The following is a 17,026-nucleotide window of genomic DNA, read 5'->3' as shown; positions in this document are numbered from 1 at the left end:
TCTTTCTTATATTCTTCTACTACTGACTTCATTTTCGTTTTCATATTTTCAATTTTCTGCTCCGTCACTGTCACCCTTTCTCCACTCTTACTGCAAGCTCATTCGCTGAACCTCAAAGTCGCTCCTTTCCCTTGAGGTAAAAATTTCTCAATCTTTTCTCCTCTCTTCCTTCATTTTTACCTAGGGGGACAGCACCAGCTTATTGACATCACCAGCATCTTTAGATCTTACTCCACCCATAAGAAAAAATTTTGAGAAAATTCTTACTAGCTGGCTGTACACCAACAATCCAACCTCTCACCCAGCTAGCCCCTTAAGACTTTACTATCCCCCAGGTATATCACAAAATTTCAGCAATATCTTAACCCCTTAACGACCGCGGGCGTAAGTGTACGCCCCCAAAACCCGTGCCTTAACGCAAACGGGCGTACATTTACGCCCGCGGTTTCCCCGATCGCTGCGTGTACACACGCAGCGATCGGGGAAGATGGCCTGCTATAATATATAGCAGGCCATCCCTGCTTGTCGGCACGGGGGGTGATTAACCCCTCCCGTGCTGACGATCGCCGCTGTTGGCTGATCAATTCCTCCTTTTTGGCGTAGGGTGTGCATGGGCGGATTCCATCGTCCGTCCAAAGAATGAACACATTTGACGGAGAGCGGAATCCGCTCGTGCATAGAATGGGGTCTATGACACGGACGGAGACCTCCATCAGTCCGCCGGTGGGTGCCAGCTGCGGAATGCACAAAGGGTTATCCTTCGCCATTCCGCAGTGTGCACGTACCCTTAGAGTGTATGAAGGAAGGGACACCCGAATCCAGCCCACAGATGCCCCCCCCCCATCCTCCGAGTTAGTGGGAAGATCATTGGGGAACTGATCTTCCCACTGCTGGATAAAGGTTACCACCTGTACGGGGATGACTTTTATACCAGCACCCCCTCTTCCGGTCCCTCGCTGCCCGAGCTACTGTAGCTTGCAGCACGATCCGAACATATCAGAAGCAGTAATAGAGCCCTAATATTTAGCAGCTATGGAGCGGACCCAGCGCTTCTGGATATGAAGGACCCCGTATCGCACCAGGGCAACATTTTCCAGGTGATGTCCCCCACACTGGAAAACAGGAGACCCCAGAAGAAGCGCAGAGTGTGGCGTAACAGGGGGATCAGGAAGGACGCCATTTTTTAGTGTGACGCCTGTCCTGATCCCCCCGGCCTCTGCATACTGGATCGCTTCAAGGCGTACCACACGTCATTGGAGTTCTACATTTTCTAAATTCTGTCCCTTATTCCTATTTCAGGGGTCACGTTGATCCCGGGAATATTCTGATCGCCATTATGGAGTCAGGAAGGAATTTTTTCCCAGTGATGAGGCTACTGTCGTCTGCCTTACAAGGGTTTTTTTGCCTTCCCCTACTCCATCTATACAGTACATGTATACAGGGTCCCCTACTCCATCTATACAGTACATGTATATACAGGACCCCCTACTCCATCCATACAGTACATGTATATACAGGGCCCCCTACTCCATCTATACAGAACATGTATATACAGGACCCCCTACTCCATCTATACAGTACATGTATATACAGGACCCCCTACTCCATCCATACAGTACATGTATATACAGGGCACAACAGATATACCAAACTGTGACTGGGTAACACTGCTACACCAGACCTGACCAATACCGCCATACTGTGCTGGATAACACTGCCATACCAGACCTGACCAATACAGCCATACTGTGACTGGATAACACTGCCAGACCTGACCAATACCGCCATACTGTGACTGGATAACACTGCCACACCAGACCTGACCAATACCGCCATACTGTGACTGGATAACACTGCCACACCAGACCTGACCAATACCGCCATACTGTGACTGGATAACACTGCCACACCAGACCTGACCAATACCGTCATACTGTGACTGGATAACACTGTCATACCAGACCTGACCAATACCGCCATACTGTGACTGGATAACACTGTCATATAAGACCTGACCAATACCGCCATACTGTGACTGGATAACACTGCCACACCAGACCTGACCAATACCGCCATACTGTGCTGGATAACACTGTCATACCAGACCTGACCAATACCGCCATACTGTGACTGGATAACACTGCCATACCAGACCTGACCAATACCGGCAAACTGTGACTGGGTAACACCACCACACCAGTCCTGACCAATACCACCATACTGTGACTGGATAACACCATCATATCAGACCTGACCGATACTGCCATACTGTGACTGGATAACACTGCTATACCAGACCTGACCAATACCACCATACCGTGACTGGATAACACCGCCACACCAGACCTGACCAATACCGCCATACTGTGACTGGATAACACCCCCATACCAGACATGACCAATACCGACACTCTGTGACTGAATAACACTGCCATACGGGTAAATACAACCCTGCAGGTATACAGGACACTACAGGTATACAGGACCCCAAAACTATACACTACAAGTGCACGGGACCTCCACAAAACTATATACTACAGGTATACAGGACCCCAAACTTTACACTACAGGTATACAGGACCCCAAAACTATATACTACAGGTATACAGGACCTCCACCAACTATATACTTCAGGTATACAGGACCTCCACCAACTATATACTACAGGTATACAGGACCCCAAAACTATACACTACAGGTATACAGGAACTCCACCAACTATATACTACAGGTATATAGGACCCCAAACTATACACTACAGGTATACAGGACCTCAAAACCATACACTACAGGTATACAGGACCTACACCAACTCTATAATACAGGTATACAGCACCTTCACCAACTCTATACTACAAGTATACAGGACCCCAAATATACTATAGGTATACAGGAACTCCACCAGCTATATACTACAGGTATATCGGACCCCAAACTATACACTACAGGTATACAGGACCTCCACCAACTCTATACTATAGTTATACAGGACCCTCAAACTATTTACTACAGGTATACAGGACCCCCGAACTATATACTACAGGTATACAAGACCTCCACCAATTATACACTACAGGTATCCAGGACCCTCAAACTATAAACTACAGGTATACAAGACCTCCACCAACTATACATTACAGGTATACAGCACCAACTATATACTACAGGTATACAGGACCCCCGAACTATACAGTATAGGTATACAGGACCTTCACCAACTGTACACTGCAGGTATACAGGACCTCCCTCAACTATACACTATAGGTATACAGCCCCCCCAACTATGCACTACAGATATGCGAGACCCCTAAAAACTATACATTGTGGGTATACAGAACCCCTCCAACTATGCACTACAGGTATACACTAATTCCACTGATTAACTCAGATGAAACAATACCTTTAGCTTGGCCTCCTGGGCACCTTAGAACAAATCTAATTAACACACTGACACTTTATACCCGGGCAGCGCCGGGTACATTTTCTAGTATATAATAATGAGGATAGATCTGTACATCAGTTTGATCTCACCAAACAGGCCAGTCAAGTATCCTTTTATCCCAAGAAAATGCCGTCCATGTAGGTCTCTCCTCTTCTGTAAACACATACCGTTAGCCTTGCCTCAATATTGTCGAACTCAACTCCTCTTCCACCTTTCTCTGCCAGCTGCAGCCATGGCAACCTCCACTTCTGAACCCGCTGACCTGCTACCTGACCACAGCGCTCTTCACTCTCCTCTGGTGTCACTCTTATGTGCAGCCCAGCACCTTAACTTTCCTGCATATCAGCTTGCCTCCTTACACTTAGCGACATACCCCACAGCTTGTCTCCTCAGACACTAGTGGTTGTGGCGGCGTTAGCGTCACCCCTTCAGTCTGCCTTAGCTCCAGCCAGACGCCACCAGTCCTGGACACCTTCCACATGGCATAGTGCAGTGTGAGAAGCTTGGCCGGACATCCTACGGCATCACGATTTCACGCCTGCGTTGAGTCTCCCATTCCGCTCATCCCAGGTAACAGGGTCTGGGGCTTGTGTCACCCTCATAGGACAGGTCACGCGAAACCGGTGGGCATAAGGTGGTGCGAACACCCCAAGGTCAAAACACAGGCACAAGTGTTTTCTTCTTCTTAAGTATTATTCTACTTCATCCTCCAACATCCCGCACAGTACTACTTGGAGTGGGACTCTCACGACCTCCTCCTCTCTGCTCCTCTGATTCTTTGTATCTCTCAACATGCAACTTAGTCAGCACTAGTGTTGATCGGACTGTTCGAGAAAAGTTAAAGTCGAACATCTTGATTTTCTCGAACTCAAACCGAACTTTTTACTGTTCGTTCGAGTTAGTGTTCGAGTTAGCGTTCGAGCACCTTTTTTCCAGCCAATCAGTGCAGAGCACATAGAAGCGTCAGAAATGTCATTGCTGAGGTGTAGGGGTCTCATTGGCTTCTAAAATCACATAACCATCTCATATAAAAGTCACTGTGCTGCGTTCCAGATGCCATTATCTGCTCACTCGCTGTGCTGTACAGACTGCTCTGTCTGTCTGCTTGCATGCTGCTATTTAGCTTAGTTAGTTAGTGGGGTGTTTAGCATGCTCGGGGACTTAGGGACAAGCTTAGACTTAGATAGCATTTCCCTCTCCATAGACAGCAATACTTGGGTTTGGTAAAGCTGGGTGACCTCCATTATTTTCTTATTCACAGTTCGTGCCCAAAAAGTCAATTTTTGTCGGTTTTTATTGCTGAATAATAGTATTAAAAAAAAAGTCTCTACATCTGCCATACGAATCTATCAATCATACATAGGAGATGCTTAGTTACATCTATTCATAGTGGGTAAAAGTTTATTTCTCAGTTTTCGGGTTAAATACCATTCAAATATACCGTGTGTTATAGTCATACAGATATAGATATACACACACACACCATGATTCCCGCTGTCTGCCCGCTCCGTGCAGCGGGTGGATACAGCCAGAGGACCGCCTGGAAAACTGGGATATAGCCATAGGCTGTATCCCAGTTTTCCAGGCGGTCCTCCGGATGTATCCACCCTCTCCACGGAGGTGGAAGACAGCGGGAATCATTACCGAGAGTTCCGGTTTGTACGAACCCGAACCTCGGCAGGTTCGGACCATCCCTAATAAATATTATATATACCAATAAAACACAACAATCACTGAACTCAGGGAGAACAGCGAAAAAAATCCAATGGAGTACTCATTTACGAGCCTCCACTGATTGCCCCCTACAAAGTTTGAATATGCAAAGAAGGGGTCTGTGGAGCTTCAGTTACGAGTCTCAAAACACGGGAATGGCCAGATATCCCTCTCTCCAGAGAAAGAAGCCTGTTACCAAGGGGTGCCTCCTAGTGTGGAGAGCACCAAACCACCCTGATACGTAGTCCCTCAGGTCCTCACTCTGTTGCGTCCTGAGGGACTACGTATCAGGGTGGTTTGGTGCTCTCCCCACTAGGAGACCCCCCTTGGCAACGGACTTCCTTCTCTTGAGAGAGGGATATCTGGCCATTCCCGTGTTTTAAGACTCGTAACAGGCTCCACGGACCCCATATATTATAATTATATATATATATATATATATATATATATATATATATATATATATATATATATATATATATATATATATATATATACACACATACACATATACACACACATACACAGTGGTCCCTCAACATACCATAATAATTGGTTCTGGGACAACTATTGTATGTTGAAAATATTGTATGTTGAAACCAAAATTCCATGGAAAACTGGCCACGGGACATGTAGTATCACACTATACTCAGAGAATCACCACTAGACAACCAACCAGTGCAGACACTTCACTAATACTGGGGTTTAGCCAGTAAAATGGCCAGTTTCATTGGTTGATCATCTCGTTATTTACATGTGCCACAGATCCTGACTGTCTGGGATCAAGGGATCAATATATATATCACACACACACACACATATATACATACACACACACAGTGGTGCCTTGGATTACAAGCATTCGTTCCGGGGCCGTGCTTGTAATCCAAATCCACTCTTAAACCAAAGCAAATTGTCCCATAAGAAATCATAGAAATGCGCACCCCAAAAATAATGATTAATTATTCTGAGTAACATGTAAAACTAATGAAACAAACATTTAGAAACATCAGCATATGTGATATTATAAGTTACTGTACAGTAATGGAGAGGATAGGAAACACAAGGACTGACAGACTGCAGGGAGCATGAAGGAATAAGCAGTACAGATGTGGGCACATACATGCAGCACTCTGTCTGGGGGAAGAGAGGGGTTACAGCTATGAAGAGATAACATCCACCGTCCTGTCCCCTGATGTAAACCCCAGCCTGAAGTAGATATGCTATGATTTGGAAGGTGAGGGAGACTTCCTGGCTCACAGTACAGTGCTGTAGACCCCGCAATGCAGACCATGCCCCTCCTCCACTCGCGCTTCCACACAGTACAGTAAGCTCTTAAACCAAACTGCTCTTAAACCAAGTTACTCTTAAACCAAGGTACCACTGTAGTGTGTTATTGTCAAACATATATGTTCAGGAAATAGAGTTCTCTATGTCGCTAAATCTCTCTCAATGGCAACATTTTTTAATTTTCACAGGGGTATTGCCCCCAAAAATCATTTTTTGCAATAATATAAATAATAAAAAGCCCACCCATAGCTTTCCATCTTTCCAATTTCAAAGCTGGGTGACCGCCATTATACTGACTACTAAACAAGATGCTAGGAAAGCTGGGTGACCTCCATTATACTGACTACAATACAGAATGCTAGGAAAGGTGAATTACCTCCATTATACTGACTACTATACAAGATTCTAGGAAAGCTGGGTGACCTCTATTATTATGACTATTATACAAGATGCTAGGAAAGCTGGGTGACCTTCATTATACTGACTACAATACAGAATGCTAGGAAAGCTGGGTGACCTCCATTATACAACATGCCATGAAAGGTGAATGACCATTATAATGACTACTATACAAGATGCTGGTAAAGCTGAGTGAACTTAATTATACTGACTACTATACAAGATGCTAGGAAAGCTGGGTGACCATCAATATACTGACTACTATACAAGATGCTGGGAAAGCTGGGTGACCACCAATATACTGACTAATAAACAAGATTCTGGGAAGGCTAGGGGACCTCCATTATAAAAGATGCTGGGAAAGGTGGGTGATCTCCATTATACTGACTACTGTACAACATGCTAGGAAAGGTTAATGACCTCCATTATACTGGCTACTATACAAGATGCTAGGAAAGGTGAATAACCTCCATTTTACTGACTACTATACAACATGCTAGGAAAGGTTAATGACCTCCATTATACTGGCTACTATACAAGATGCTAGGAAAGGTGAATAGCCTCCATTATACTGACTACTATACAAGATGCTGAGAAAGCTTGGTGACCTCAATTATACTGACTACAATACAAGATGCTAGGAAAGCTGGGTGACCACCGATATACTGACTAATATACAAGATTCTGGGAAAGCTGGATGACCTCCATTATGCAAGATGCTGGGGAAGGTGGGTGACCTCCATTATAAAAGATGCTGGGAAAGCTGAATGACCTCCATTATACAGTACTTACTGCTGTACAAGATTCTGGGAAAGCTGGGTGACCTCAAATTATACTGACTACCTTACAAGATACTAGGAAAGCTGGGTGACCACCAATATACTGACTACTATACAACATGCTAGGAAAGGTGAATGACCTCCATTATACCGACTACTATACAACATGCTAGGAAAGCTGAGTAACCTACAACTGCCACCTCAACTCTGCTACATGACTACCTTAATACCTGAACTCTGCAACATCACTGCTGCTTCAACTCTGCTATGTCACTACCTTACTACATCACTATCTTAACTCTACTACCTCAGTTATCCATTGAAAGGAATGAAGTATTTTACCCTCTTAATTTTTTTCCTGTCATTCTTAGAGCCAAATTCTCTTCACTTAGTTGTTCCATGTATCCAGTTTATTCTTCTGGATGGTAATTCCAGCTTCTCCTCACCTGTATAGGTATACAAATTAACCCAAACATCTCCCGTTGACTTTAATGGGGTTCGAGATCAAGTTGAACCGAACACCACTACTGTTCGAGGTTTGACTCAAACTCGAACATTTTACTGTTTGTTTATTACTAGTCAGCACGACTATACTTCTCACTATACTTCTATCACAGAACTGCATCCTGTATTACCAAGCGCTCTCTCAAGAGAAACGTATTCTGTCAAAGGAAAGCTCTATACTCTGCTGTACCTAAGCCATTTCACAGTAAACAAGAGATTATTTATGATAAAGAGACTCTGTGATTCTTCACCCCACACCAACACAGTGTATCCTTGGGACATCTCCCCTTTCTGTGGGTGGCGGTACAGATAGTCCGGGAGGGTCACTACACCACTCCGGCCCACCGTGAGAACATCCCAAGGGACCCATAGCAACCCGGCAGGTTACTGAACACAGGAGAACAAGATGTAACCGTCCCTTTAAAAAATAAAAGCAGGTGTGCCACCATACCTGTGTGCCCAATCGGCACTGGGTCACGACACAACATCTCAGGGTCTGGCTACATCTCAGCCAACCATCACAGGAGTGGCTTCACACCTCACCATCTAGCAAGTGACCGTCCGTCCCTCCGCCATAGCACTGTGGGGGCTTACCACGCCGATTGATAAAGATCATTGAAGAAGCAAAGTAGCATTTAGATTTTAAGGCTATGTTCCCACACAGTATTTTGCAACTAAAACCAGAAGTGGAATGAAAACACAGCAAGGTTATGTTCACACACTGTAGAAATTTTGTGGATGGCCGTCATTTAATGGCAAATAACTGTCGTTATTTCAAAACAATGGCTACTGTTTTAAAATAATGGCAATTATTTGTAAATGACGGCCATCCACTAAATTTCAACACTGTGTGAACACTGTGTTCAAAAACACCGACCAAAATACGGAGCAAAAATAATGTGTGGGAACATAGCCTTAAACTTTTTTTTCTATATAAATAGGCAGAGTTTGTAAAATTTTTAGATTGTCACTTGTCATGTATCAAAAAAATGTTACCGTACACCTGGTTTCACACAAAAAACGGCAAACTCCACACTTCTACTAAACGTGCTATATACAGCTTCTCATATTAGCTGTATGTTTATGTACAGTATGTACACTTAACAGACCATGTCCTCAGTGTAACTGTAGTAACAAGACAGTCCTTAACACCCTTATAACAAATTTAGCTTTGCTGTATTTCTCTCTACATTATATATTGTATTTTATATAAAATTGCTTACCTTACTCATCAGAACATGACTTTGCGAAAGCCTCGTTTGTCTATTCAGCAGAAATGTGGGCACTTATGTGCTACTCTCCACCTCCTGTACTGCTGTTATGCTATATTTCAACCTCCTGTACTGCTGTTATGCTATATTTCAAAGCTGAACCACACCTCTTAGACAGATGAACTGAGGTTATTATTTAGAGAGCCTTTCACTGTGGAAACTCTGTTGACAGTTTCTACCTGAGCAATCTATGGTACAAGCCCTTGCAAAAGTGATGGGATTACCACACTAAGCAGATGTTTACCCAGCCTTTTACTTCATAGCAAGTGCCAAAATCACAGCTATTACCAGGGTGGACATACCATAGATGCAACTTGTCCTGTCACATTAAAACCAGTTGTTTTTTTTTTTTATTTACTGTTAGACAACATGGAAATTCCCAAGCGAATGACTTTTTAACGCCTTTCCTCCCGGGCTAATTTTCATTTTGTTTTTACCTCCTCGTGTTTAAAAGGCCATAGCACTTACATTTTTTTCACCTACAGACCCACATGAGCCCTTATTTTTTTTGCGCCACTAATTATGCTTTGCTGTGACAGACTTAAATATGCTGCCAAAGCAGAAAAAAAAATTATATGTGTGGTAAAATTGGAAATATAACACAATTTTTTATTTAGTGTGGTTTTGTGTTTTACACCGTTTGCCCTATGGTAAAACTGACTTGGTAAAATTACAATGATGCGCATCTTGCATAACTTATTTTATTTGACAGCTTTTAAAAATTAAAACCTGTTAAAATTACATCTTTTATATCAGTGCTCTATTACTCTGGTCTGCTGCAGACCTTATACATAGATTGCCAAGTTGGGAACAGCGACATTCAGACACAAAGTGCCGGCCTGGCCAGTACAATGGATCCCCCCATCGCGTGCAGGGGGGGGGGGGGGGGTCCAGCCACTAGACACCAGGGAGAGGAGCTGTAAAAAACATTTAAAGGGGAACTGCGGGTAGAGGTAAAAAAAAAATGAAACTTCTGCAGAAGCATATAGCATTACTTACCTATCTATCCCAGTTTTGAAACTACCAAAAATCCATTTGTATTTGGGGGTTTTGTTCTGTTTTGTGTTTTTGTATTTCCTGGTTGAGCAGATGTACTCAGTACTACAGGTTCCAGAATGCATTGTTTTCTCTCAGCTGTTCCATCACAGCCCCCCACCCTGCCTCCTCCCCGCCCAAAGCTTTTGCAGAACATCTGGGCTGTGTTCACACATTGCAGTTTCATTGTGTTACTGAATTATTTGCAAAACTTTATAATTTCATTGTGGTCCCACCCACCCCCAGCACGCTGTATTCTCTACCTGTAATGCTGATATTGGAATAAGGCAAAGAATTTTTTAAATTAAATTATTTTATTTTTTTTTATCTCCACACACATATTATGATCAAGCATCTTTTATCTTTGAAGTTGATTCCCACAAAAAGGACTTTATCCAATATTATCTTACATGGGATATACTGTTTATGCCTTGTTTTTTGTGCAGGTGGCAGTGTTGGCTCTTATCCTCTCTGCTGTTCAGCATTATCTAATTGTGTTACTGCTTAATTTTTGTGCAGATGCTGCAGTACTGCAATGACACTACAACATGTGTGAACACAGTCCTAATTTCTCTATACACTTTTGCACAATCAGCGAAGCTGAAACACCTGCTTCTGGCCAGTCTGAGATGGTGAATCACGCCCTGCCCTCTCTGCATCATCAGCCTGTGCCTAGCAGACAGACACAATGTGGGACAGAGGCATGGGATATTTGTCTCCTAAGGTGGGAGAGCAGTAGGAGCAGGAGACAATGTGGATCCCCACAGAGGCCATATTTTTTCACTTCCTGAATTCCTATCAGCTACCAGTGTGGCAGAACCGTACAGATATGGTAATACATTGTATAGCCACATCTATATAACTTTTAATGTACTTTTGATAGAAAGCAAGTTTTTCTTATCCGGAGGTCCCCTTTAAATGCAGCTGCGGTCCCGGGCTGCAGAAGGCAGCGGTTCGGAGCAGGGTCACGGTGCGACCCCTATCTGAACCTGCCCACCCATAGCAGGACGTGCTGGTAGGTCCTTCTGCGGGAAGGGGTTAAGGCTAACTATGCCTATTGAATTACTAAAAGAAAATCTAGAGAGAGCACTTATGTGCTGTGCATCATACCCCAAAATAGATGAGTGAGTGTAATGCTACGTTTACACGGAGCGATAATTCGCCCGATTGTATGATTAATGATTTCGAAGTAACAATTTTTTTTTATAACGATCAGCGTTTAGATGGAACGATATATTGTACAGAAAATTTGTTTTGCGATCGCTTAAGCCTATCTCGCACATAGGTAAAATCAGTGAACGACTGTTTGCACGAAACGATCTGCGAATTTTTTGCGAACGATTAGCGACGATTTATTAACATGTTCAATGATCAAAATCGACGATTTTTAGCTAATCGCTTGATCATTCGCTGCATTTACACGGAAGAATTATCGCTCAATGCGATCGTTATCGCGAAAATTCGCCCGATAATCGTTCCGTGTAAACATAGCATAAGGCTGGGTTCACACTATGTTTTTGCAATCCGCTTTTTTATCTGTTTTTACAACAAAAATACGGATGGAAAAACTGATGCATTTGTGTGCATCCGTTTTTCAATTGACTTCCAATAAACAAAAAAAAAAAAAAAACACGATCAAAACTCATCCTTTTATTAACGTACACAAAAATGTGGGTGGGTGTAAGTATGCAAATGTGCTCCATAGTGCATTGGAGGAAGGCTCAGTGCCCCCAGTGCATCAGTATCCCCTCCCCTCTGTGACACACCTTCTTCAGAATCAAGTCTGCCAGCCTCACCAAGGGGATCACAATAAAATTCATAATAGGAGGTGCTGCTCAATGAACATAAGTTGAATACCCTGATATGCACATAAACATCGTGTTTCAAAGGATGAGCCCTCTCGGTGGGAGGTGGACCAAGCGAGAACAGGTCCGGTCGGTGAGTTGCTAGAAAACGTTGAATAAGGTACTTGGTACTAACCTGCAAATATTGCAAAATTCTACCGAGACCCTTGTGAGATGGGGTGGTGGACCCGGCAGTAGAAGAGCATGGATCCTCAACTATCACTCCTAGAAGGACAAATAGCCCCACTCTCCTTAGTAATATTGAGCATCACTCTGTAGAGATGGCAAGTATAAACAGCCCTGATTCAGCAGATGTGTTAGCGGATCTGAGAGCTCATATTGGAGCCATACCAACCAGAGTTGATATGGAGAACTATGTTAAACGCCTGGAAGTGGTATATAAGGCCGAGATAGACTTTGTGCGCTCTGAGTTGCACCACATGGAGGAGAGAGTGGAAGTTGCTAGTGGTGCGGTTCGAACATTGTCTTCACAGGTGGAGGCCCAACAAGTACAGCTGGATTCTCATACATTTTAGCTTAAATTACTTGATGGATGCAATAGATGATGCTGAGAATAGGGGCAGACGAAACAATCTAAGGATCAGAGGGTTGCCCAAGTCTGTTGGGCCCTCAGAGCTTCCTGCCGTACTCCAAACCATCTTTAATAATATCCTTGGTGCCCCTATAGAATCTCAGCTTGAGCTAGATAGAGCTCATCGGACATCAGGATCTAGAATACAAGACTCCGCAAGACCCAGGGATGTGGTATGTAGGGTGCACCGATGTTTGCAGAAAGAGGCTATTCTTCACCGGTTGAGAGAGGGATCAAGGGCAGTTCATCAGTAGAGGGCTGTACAGATTCTTCCAGACCTGTCTAGACTAACCCTTCAAAAAAAGGAGGGCCTTAAAGGGGAACTCAGGATAAGAAAAAACTTGTTTTCTATTAAAAGTACATTAAAAGTTAAATATATGTGTCTATACAATGTATTACCGTATCTGTACAGTTCTGCCACACTGGTAGCTGATAGAAATCCAGGAAGCGGAAAAAAAAATGGCCCCTGTGCAAATCCACATTGTCTCCTGCTCCTTCTGCTATCCCCCCTGAGGAGACAAATCTTCCATGCCTCTGTCTCACATTGTATGTGTTTGCTGAGATCAGGCTGATGATGCAGACAGGGGGCAGGGCCTGATGTCCCAGGAGGCTGGGCTTGATCCCCCAATCCCCTGAGTGATTCACCATCTCTGACCATCCAGAAGCAGGTGCTGCACTGATTTCTCTAATTGTGCAGAAGTGTGCAGTGAACCTCTACCCTGAGTTCCCCTTTAAAGCCTTTGTTGGATTAACTGCGCTCACAGAACATTTCATACTCGTTCCGCTTACAGGTCCACTATGAGGGTACTATGGTGGTTCCGAGATCCCCTCAGGATCTGCCAATGTTTTCGGAAGTGTTGGGACTGCCTAGTGTGAATATCATGGATTGGCCGGTGTCTCCCAATAGCGCTATTTCACGGAACGATTATCGTTCATAGACTCGCTCCAACGACCGCTCGTTAACGAGCACTTAAAGATTTTTTTTTAAGCGAATGATAACACATAATACGTGTGGGAACGTGAACGATATCTGTAGTGTAACAATTTTTTTGCGGTCGTTACATCGTTACATGGTCGTTTAAAATGTGGGGAAATGTAGGTAGACATTTCAAAAACGACTGAAAGATTTTTTATTTAACGAAAAGATTAGCGAATTATTGTTGAAAGACCAACGATTTTTTTTCGACATGTTGAAAAAAAAAATTGTGAACGGCTCGTTTACAGCTATTCCACAGAACCAATATCGTTAAAGAGCGGTCGTTTGAACGATTTTATGAACGATAATCGTTCGAAAAAGTTCAGTGGAATAGGGCCTTAAGAGTGCTCATACAAAACAACCACCACGGCCGAGGAGAGAACACAGCAGGATACCCCACTCTATCCACTAAACTATTAGATTATTTTTTTTCTCTTTTTTTTTTTCTTTGTTTTTCTTCCTCTCTCATACGCCTCCTCATACCCATTGTTTTGTTTTTCTTTGTTTTCTTTCACCTTTGAAATGGAGGATCTGTTTTTTGAAGAAGTCCAGGTGTAAGGGTGGGTTCACATTGAGGAATTCTCACAGATAAACTCCGCAGAATTCCCCCGGCTGTACGCACTCACAGACGCGCGCCTTTCCGCCAGCTCCATAGACACCAGTCTATGGGACGGCTGATATCGCCGATAGAACGGACATGTCAATTCTTTCGGAGGAATGCGGAATCAGTCGGCCCATAGAATGGTGTCTATGGAGCCAGCGGAAAGGCGCGCGTACAGCCGCCGAAATTTCATGAAGTTTATCCACGAGAATTCCTCAATGTGAACCCACCCTAAGGCTGGGTTCACACTACGTATATTTCAGTCAGTATTGTGGTCCTCATATTGCAACCAAAACCAGGAGCAGATTAAAAACACAGAAAGGCTCTGTTCCCACAATGTTGAAACTGAGTGGATGGCCGCCATATAACAGTAAATAACTGTCATTATTTCAATATAACAGCCGTTGTTTTAAAATAACAGCAAATATTTGCCATTAAATGGCGGCCATCCACTCAATTTCAACATTGTGTGAACAGATCCTTTCTGTGTTTTTAATCCACTCCTGGTTTTGGTTGCAATACTGACTGAAATATACATATAATGACTGAAATATATATATAGTGTGAACGCAGCCTAAAGGTGTAATTGGGTCCTTGATAGACCGGGAGAAGATGGTAAGGGTATGGGTGCTCCGTACCCCTGTAGAAAGTCAACCCCCATACGGGACTTGCATCCTGTTATACAGGGTGCGATAATTGTTAAAAAAAAAAGTTCTGTCCCAGGGGTCGGTTCCCCGATAAGGGGTAATATTGATAGGATTTTTTTCTTTTAGTTTTTGTTTTTTTTTTGTTAATTTAAGTGTGTGTGTGTGTGTGTGTTTGTTTCATGGTCCTGATTAATTTTGGTTCTTTGAACGTGAGAGGGTTGAATTCTCCCCAGAAACGTTATCATGTTTTATATCAAATGCACAGGCAGAGATCACACATATTGCTCTTACAGGAGACTCATTTTAGGAAAGACTGCATACCCAATATTCGAGATAGATATTACACGAATTGGTTTCATGCCGCCAATAGTGAATCAAAAACCAAAGGGGTGTCTATAGGTATCCATAAATCTCTTACGTTAGTGGATACAAATTTTGACATGGAAATTAAGGATAAATAAGAAGGTAATTACTGTTGCTAATATGTATATTCCTTACCAGCGCCAAGTACAAGCCTGTAAAAAGTATCTGAGGTTGTTAAAGGAGTTCGCCGAGGGTGTCATCATTGCAGGAGAAGACTATAATTTTGTGCTTGATCCATCTATTTATACGTCATTGGCAGCTGTCGGACCCCAACGGCTCGGCTAACACAGTTGAAACAAACATTACATAGGTTGCAATTGATTGATGTTTGGTGTATATTCAACCCTAGTGTTAGAGACTACACCTGTTATTCTGCCATGCATCAGTCTTACAGCCGTATTGATTATTTCCTTATTAGTCATCATGTGCTTTCTTGGCAGGTACAAGCCTCAATTGGGACTTCTTATTGGTCTGATCACTTTGCTGTATACTTCATGGTGGAGGTGCCAGGTTTGCATGAGAAACGGTAGACGTGGCGGTTAAATGATAATCTGCTTAGAGATCCTGTTTGCATGTTGGAAATTTGCATTTTTTTCTTTTCACTCACACCACACTTCTTCTCTACCTTACCAGTGGGAGGCACTGAAATGCATCCTAAGGGGGGTATTCATTAAGCACGGGGCACGAATTAAAAAAGCACCATTACTAACCGGTAATCTTGTTTTCATTAGCCCATGACAGCACCCCTGGAGAGGACCTCCCACTGCAGGACAGGAAACCTGTGAAGATAAAATCTTGACACGCCTCTCCACACCTCAGTTCTAAACAAGTATTCCAGCGGAGTGGAAATAAAATAAAAGAACTAATATATAAATAATATTTGGCAAATAAACATAATAGGGTAGGGTTTAGATGTGGGGTGCTGTCATGGGCTAATGAAAACAAGATTACCGGTTAGTAATCGTGCTTTTACCCTGACGCCCAATGACAGCACCCCTGGAGGACTAGAATAGTAATCCCCCCTAGGGAGGGACCACAGCCGAAAGGACCTTTCGGCCGAAGGACAAATCTGACATAGGGTTTAGTTGCAACTTATAATGTCTTAAGAATGTATGGACGGAAGACCATGTGGCTGCCCTACATATTTGGTCTAAGGAAGCATCAGCCCATTCTGCCCAGGAGGTAGCTACTGCCCTAGTGGAATGGGCCGTAAAATAGTAATAGTAATGGCTTGTCTGATCCATCTACTAATTGTAGGTTTAGATGCAGCTTTGCCTTTGTTGGGACCCCAGAATTGGAGTAATACATTTTCACAACAACGGAAACTTTGGGTAACCTCCAGATACTTAAGGAGGCATCTTCTTATATGAAGCGAATGATAAGTTTGTTCCACCCTGTTTGTAGCATTGTCACAAAATGAGGGCAAAACAATCTGTTGATTCTTATGAAATTCGTAAACTACCTTGGGCAAAAATGAAGGTAGGGTTTTCATGATGACTCTATCGTCTAGTATTTGAGTGTAGGGTGGATATGCTGAGAGGGCCTGCAGTTCTCCTACTCTACGGGCAGT

The 17,026-nt window shown here is 43.3% G+C and overlaps 1 protein-coding gene across 2 annotated transcripts in view; it reads right to left on the bottom strand.

Moving 5' to 3' along the window:
* The window catches only part of LOC138770864 (carbohydrate sulfotransferase 9-like), a 65,086-nt gene that overhangs the window by 24,585 nt on the left and 23,475 nt on the right, over positions 1-17,026 (bottom strand). Inside the window, exon 1 of one of the 2 annotated variants that reach the window (XM_069950133.1) lies at positions 9,351-9,437. The exons of the other annotated variant lie outside the window; for it this stretch is intronic. The gene's annotated coding sequence lies outside the window, so the exon portion shown is untranslated. Of the gene's footprint in view, positions 1-9,350; positions 9,438-17,026 lie in introns of those variants that run through there. 2 annotated transcript variants of the gene reach the window in all.

The sequence above is a fragment of the Dendropsophus ebraccatus genome, chromosome 13 (genome assembly GCF_027789765.1).
Source record: "Dendropsophus ebraccatus isolate aDenEbr1 chromosome 13, aDenEbr1.pat, whole genome shotgun sequence".
NCBI lineage: Eukaryota > Metazoa > Chordata > Amphibia > Anura > Hylidae > Dendropsophus > Dendropsophus ebraccatus.
The sequence above is the reverse complement of the archived record's forward strand: the minus strand, read 5'-3'. Positions and strand labels throughout refer to the sequence as shown.